Below are 4513 nucleotides of genomic sequence, written 5' to 3' on the forward strand. Positions count from 1 at the left end.
TGCTTTGTTGGCCTCCTCTTCAAACCTACCTGGGCCCACGAATCACTCTTCTTGGTTACATCACGAAACGTAGGTTGAGCGAGGCTAGGGGGGAGGGAATTCGACGAGGTCTTTCCCTTGTCCCCCCACCAGCGGCCCACGAAAATCAAAACGGCGTGAAGAGAGGGAACGCCGAAAGCACCTGGAGTCGGCCGTCCGCACCTCCGGAGGAGGTGGACGGGGTACGGTGCGGGCATGACCGGATGGGACAGCTTTGCATCAAGGTGAGAGGTCGGCGTCCGAAGGCCAGAGGGCGGTGCGCGAGCACGTTTACACTGGCCGCGGAAGCTGTCCTGGGTAGCCCTGTATGGCGTCTGGACCTGACGGCGCACGCACTTACAACCCGCTGCTTCCTAGCCCCCGGAAGGGGAGGCGGATGTCACTCGTGGTTCATCCCAGACCACGGTGCAAACTACCTGGTTGATCCTGCCAGTAACATATGCTTGTCTCAAAGATTAAGCCATGCAGGTCTAAGTGCACACGGCCGGTACAGTGAAACTGCGAATGGCTCATTAAATCAGTTATGGTTCCTTTGATCGCTCCACACGTTACTCGGATAACTGTGGTAATTCTAGAGCTAATACATGCAAACGAGCGCTGACCCTTCGGGGGATGCGTGCATTTATCAGACCCAAAACCCATCCGGGGGGCTCGGGCCCCCCGGCCGCTTTGGTGACTCTAGATAACCTCGGGCCGATCGCGCGCCCTCCGCGGCGGCGACGTCTCATTCGAATGTCTGCCCTATCAACTTTCGATGGTACCATAGTCGGCTACCATGGTGACCACGGGTAACGGGGAATCAGGGTTCGATTCCGGAGAGGGAGCCTGAGAAACGGCTACCACATCCAAGGAAGGCAGCAGGCGCGCAAATTACCCATTCCCGACACGGGGAGGTAGTGACGAAAAATAACGATACAGGTCTCTTTCGAGGCCCTGTAATCGGAATGAGCGTATCCTAAACCCATGGGTGAGGACCCATTGGAGGGCAAGTCTGGTGCCAGCAGCCGCGGTAATTCCAGCTCCAATAGCGTATATTAAAGTTGCTGCAGTTAAAAAGCTCGTAGTTGGATGTCGGGAGTGGGCTGGCGGTCCGCCGCGAGGCGTGCCACCGCCTGTCTCAGACCCTGTCTCCCGGTGCCCCCCGGATGCCCTTGGCTGGGTGTCCGGACGGGGCTCGGAGCGTTTACTTTGAAAAAATTAGAGTGTTCAAAGCGGGCCCGCTTCTCGCCTGAATACCTGAGCTAGGAATAATGGAATAGGACTCCGGTTCTATTTTGTGGGTTTCCTGAACCAGGGCCATGATTAAGAGGGACGGCCGGGGGCATTCGTATTGCGCCGCTAGAGGTGAAATTCTTGGACCGGCGCAAGACGGACGAAAGCGAAAGCATTTGCCAAGAATGTTTTCATTAATCAAGAACGAAAGTCGGAGGTTCGAAGACGATCAGATACCGTCGTAGTTCCGACCGTAAACTATGCCGACCCGCGATCCGGCGGCGTTATTCCCATGACCCGCCGGGCAGCGTGAGGGAAACCACGAGTCTGTGGGTTCCGGGGGGAGTATGGTTGCAAAGCTGAAACTTAAAGGAATTGACGGAAGGGCACCACCAGGAGTGGAGCCTGCGGCTTAATTTGACTCAACACGGGAAACCTCACCCGGCCCGGACACGGAAAGGATTGACAGATTGATAGCTCTTTCTCGATTCTGTGGGTGGTGGTGCATGGCCGTTCTTAGTTGGTGGAGCGATTTGTCTGGTTAATTCCGATAACGAACGAGACTCCGGCATGCTAAATAGTTACGCGGCCCTCCGCGGTCGGCGTCAAACTTCTTAGAGGGACAAGTGGCGTTCAGCCACGCGAGATGGAGCAATAACAGGTCTGTGATGCCCTTAGATGTCCGGGGCTGCACGCGCGCCACAATGGTTGGATCAGCGTGTGCCTACCCTACACCGAGAGGTGCGGGTAATCCGCTGAACCCCATTCGTGATGGGGACTGGGGATTGCAATTATTCCCCATGAACGAGGAATTCCCAGTAAGCGCGGGTCATAAGCTCGCGTTGATTAAGTCCCTGCCCTTTGTACACACCGCCCGTCGCTACTACCGATCGGATGGTTTAGTGAGGTCCTCGGATCGGCCCCGCCGGGGCTCCTCGCGGGCCTTGGCGGAGCGCCGAGAAGTCGATCAAACTTGACTATCTAGAGGAAGTAAAAGTCGTAACAAGGTTTTCGTAGGTGAACCTGCGAAAGGATCATTAACGGGTAACGCTGTCCGGCGTGCCTCCTCTCCCGACCCCCTCGACTTCGCCGTCCCCCCGCGTCGGGGCCCAGGGTCGAAAGGGTCTTCGGGGTTGCTGTTACACGTGGTCGCTTGCAGGTCAGGCTGGACAGAAGGCATAAAGGAGGAGCCTAGTCCCTCCCACCCCTTCCTCGTCCTCCGCCTCTTCCTCCGCGTCGTCCTTCAGCACCCCCCCCCCCGCAGGCCCCGGTATTCTCTGGGTTCCAGCGCGAGAGACGCGTCGTTCAAAAAACTCGGCGTCCCCGCTCGTCGGGCGAAGGCCGGTTTCCCCTCACCTTGCCGGCAGGAGAAGCGCCTGCGAGTCGAGCGGGTCGTACGGGTCCGTCCCGCGCCCTCCCTCTCGCTCGCACGGCCGCTGCCTCCGTCCACCGCGAGGGGTTTTCCTATTTTGTTGTCCTTGTCATTCATCCCCGTCCCCTTGCTCGCTGACGAGCGGACTTTCCGGGGGGGGTTGCGAGCGCTGCTCCTCGTGGGGCAGGCCATGGCCCTTCCTGTGTTCGTCCGCCCACCGGCGTCCTGGGGCGTGGTGGTGGTGGGTGGCGCAGCCGGTTCCCCTGCTTCTCTCTCTCAGAAAGGAGTCTCAGGGGGACCCCCGGCAGGTACCTAGGGCTTGGCCCACGCTACGTGAGTTCCACCCCTTTCGAGGGGTCGGACGGGGCGGGCGCGGAGGGCCGCGGTTCAAAGACTGACTCGTCTGCCACGTGGGGCGTGTGGGCAAAGCGCAACCCCGCGCCCGTTTCAACACTCGCAGACGGGGGCGCCTGACCGGTTGGTGAAACCTTTTAAACCTGTCTTTGTAGTCGTGGTGAAAGACCTAAACTGAGCCTGAAATAAAAGAGTACAACTCTTAGCGGTGGATCACTTGGCTCGTGCGTCGATGAAGAACGCAGCCAGCTGCGAGAACTAATGTGAATTGCAGGACACATTGATCATCGACATTTCGAACGCACATTGCGGCCCCGGGTCCATCCCGGGGCTACGCCTGTCTGAGGGTCGCTATTCCTATCTGTCGGACCTGCCTTCTCAGGCGGGACCGCGGTTGGAGGTTCGTAGGTGGGGGGGTGCCCCCTGGCCTCCGTCTTCCTAAAAGCAGACGGTTCCCGGTCGCTGTCTCGGTGAGATCCGGTCGGTGGGTTCGCTGCGGTTGAGTGCCCGTTCTCCGTGCACAAGCTTCTCCTCCCCCGCTTCGGTTCGTTTCGGTTCGTTTCGGCTCCGCTCCTGGCCTGGCCAGGAACGTGGTCCCCTGCGCCCGAGAAAGAAGCGAGCGTGGCTGCCGGTGGGTTCTCTCCGCTTTGGCTGCCCACGTTTTCGCTTCTTTTCTCACCCCCTGCGCAGGCGGATCACGGAAAGGTGTCTGTTCTGTTCCGTTACGTGCGCGAGCGGAGGGAGGTTGTTGTTACATGCGTTCCCCCCCCCCCTCCCCCGGTGGGGGGGGTGGGGGGGTCGGGGTTCGGGTGGCTCTGCCTCTGGCGTTTTCCTTACGGGCCGACCTGTCCGTGGCACGTCCGTGACGTCCCGACCTGTGTCCTCGTTAGCCCGGGTGAAAAGGGACTCGTCCCCTAACCCGGCGGTGTTCACGCTTCTGGGCAACCCTCCAGAGCGAACTCGGGAGCGACCTCAGATCAGACGAGACAACCCGCTGAATTTAAGCATATTACTAAGCGGAGGAAAAGAAACTAACAAGGATTCCCTCAGTAGCGGCGAGCGAAGAGGGAAGAGCCCAGCGCTGAATCCCCCGTCCGGGTGCGGGCGAGGGGAATTGTGGCGTATGGAAGTCTGTTTTCTTCCTGGCGCGGGCCGGGGGCCTGAGTCCTTCTGATGGAGGCTCAGCCCGTGGACGGTGTGAGGCCGGTAAATGGCCCCAGCCCCGCCAGGGTAGCGGTCTTCTCGGAGTCGGGTTGCTTGGGAATGCAGCCCAAAGTGGGTGGTAAACTCCATCTAAGGCTAAATACCGGCACGAGACCGATAGCGAACAAGTACCGTAAGGGAAAGTTGAAAAGAACTTTGAAGAGAGAGTTCAACAGGGCGTGAAACCGTTAAGAGGTAAACGGGTGGGGTCCGCACAGTCTGCCCGGGGGATTCAACCCGGCGGTGAGGCCGTCCCTGTCGCGCGAGTGTGCTCCGCTTCCAAACCCCCGGCGTTCCCCCTTCGGGGGGTCGCGTCGGGGGCGGCGGGGCCGC

The 4513-nt window shown here is 59.8% G+C and overlaps 3 non-coding genes across 3 annotated transcripts in view; all 3 read left to right on the forward strand.

Moving 5' to 3' along the window:
• The first annotated feature begins 452 nt into the window (after nt 1-452).
• LOC145654055 (18S ribosomal RNA) lies at nt 453-2291 on the forward strand. The gene has a single exon (XR_014120286.1). It is a non-coding gene; the product is annotated as an 18S ribosomal RNA (ribosomal RNA).
• Nucleotides 2292-3174: 883 nt separating this feature from the next.
• LOC145654049 (5.8S ribosomal RNA) lies at nt 3175-3328 on the forward strand. Its single transcript, XR_014120280.1, has one exon. It is a non-coding gene; the product is annotated as a 5.8S ribosomal RNA (ribosomal RNA).
• A 616-nt stretch (nt 3329-3944) lies between these two features.
• Nucleotides 3945-4513, forward strand: part of LOC145654069 (28S ribosomal RNA) — a 4149-nt gene continuing 3580 nt past the window's right edge. The window contains exon 1 of the ribosomal RNA XR_014120300.1: nt 3945-4513. This exon is cut by the window's right edge and continues 3580 nt beyond it. This is a non-coding gene — a ribosomal RNA (28S ribosomal RNA).

This window comes from Electrophorus electricus, unplaced genomic scaffold (assembly GCF_041902795.1).
Source record: "Electrophorus electricus isolate QZ-2024a unplaced genomic scaffold, ASM4190279v1 Scaffold116, whole genome shotgun sequence".
Classification (NCBI taxonomy): Eukaryota; Metazoa; Chordata; class Actinopteri; order Gymnotiformes; family Gymnotidae; genus Electrophorus; species Electrophorus electricus.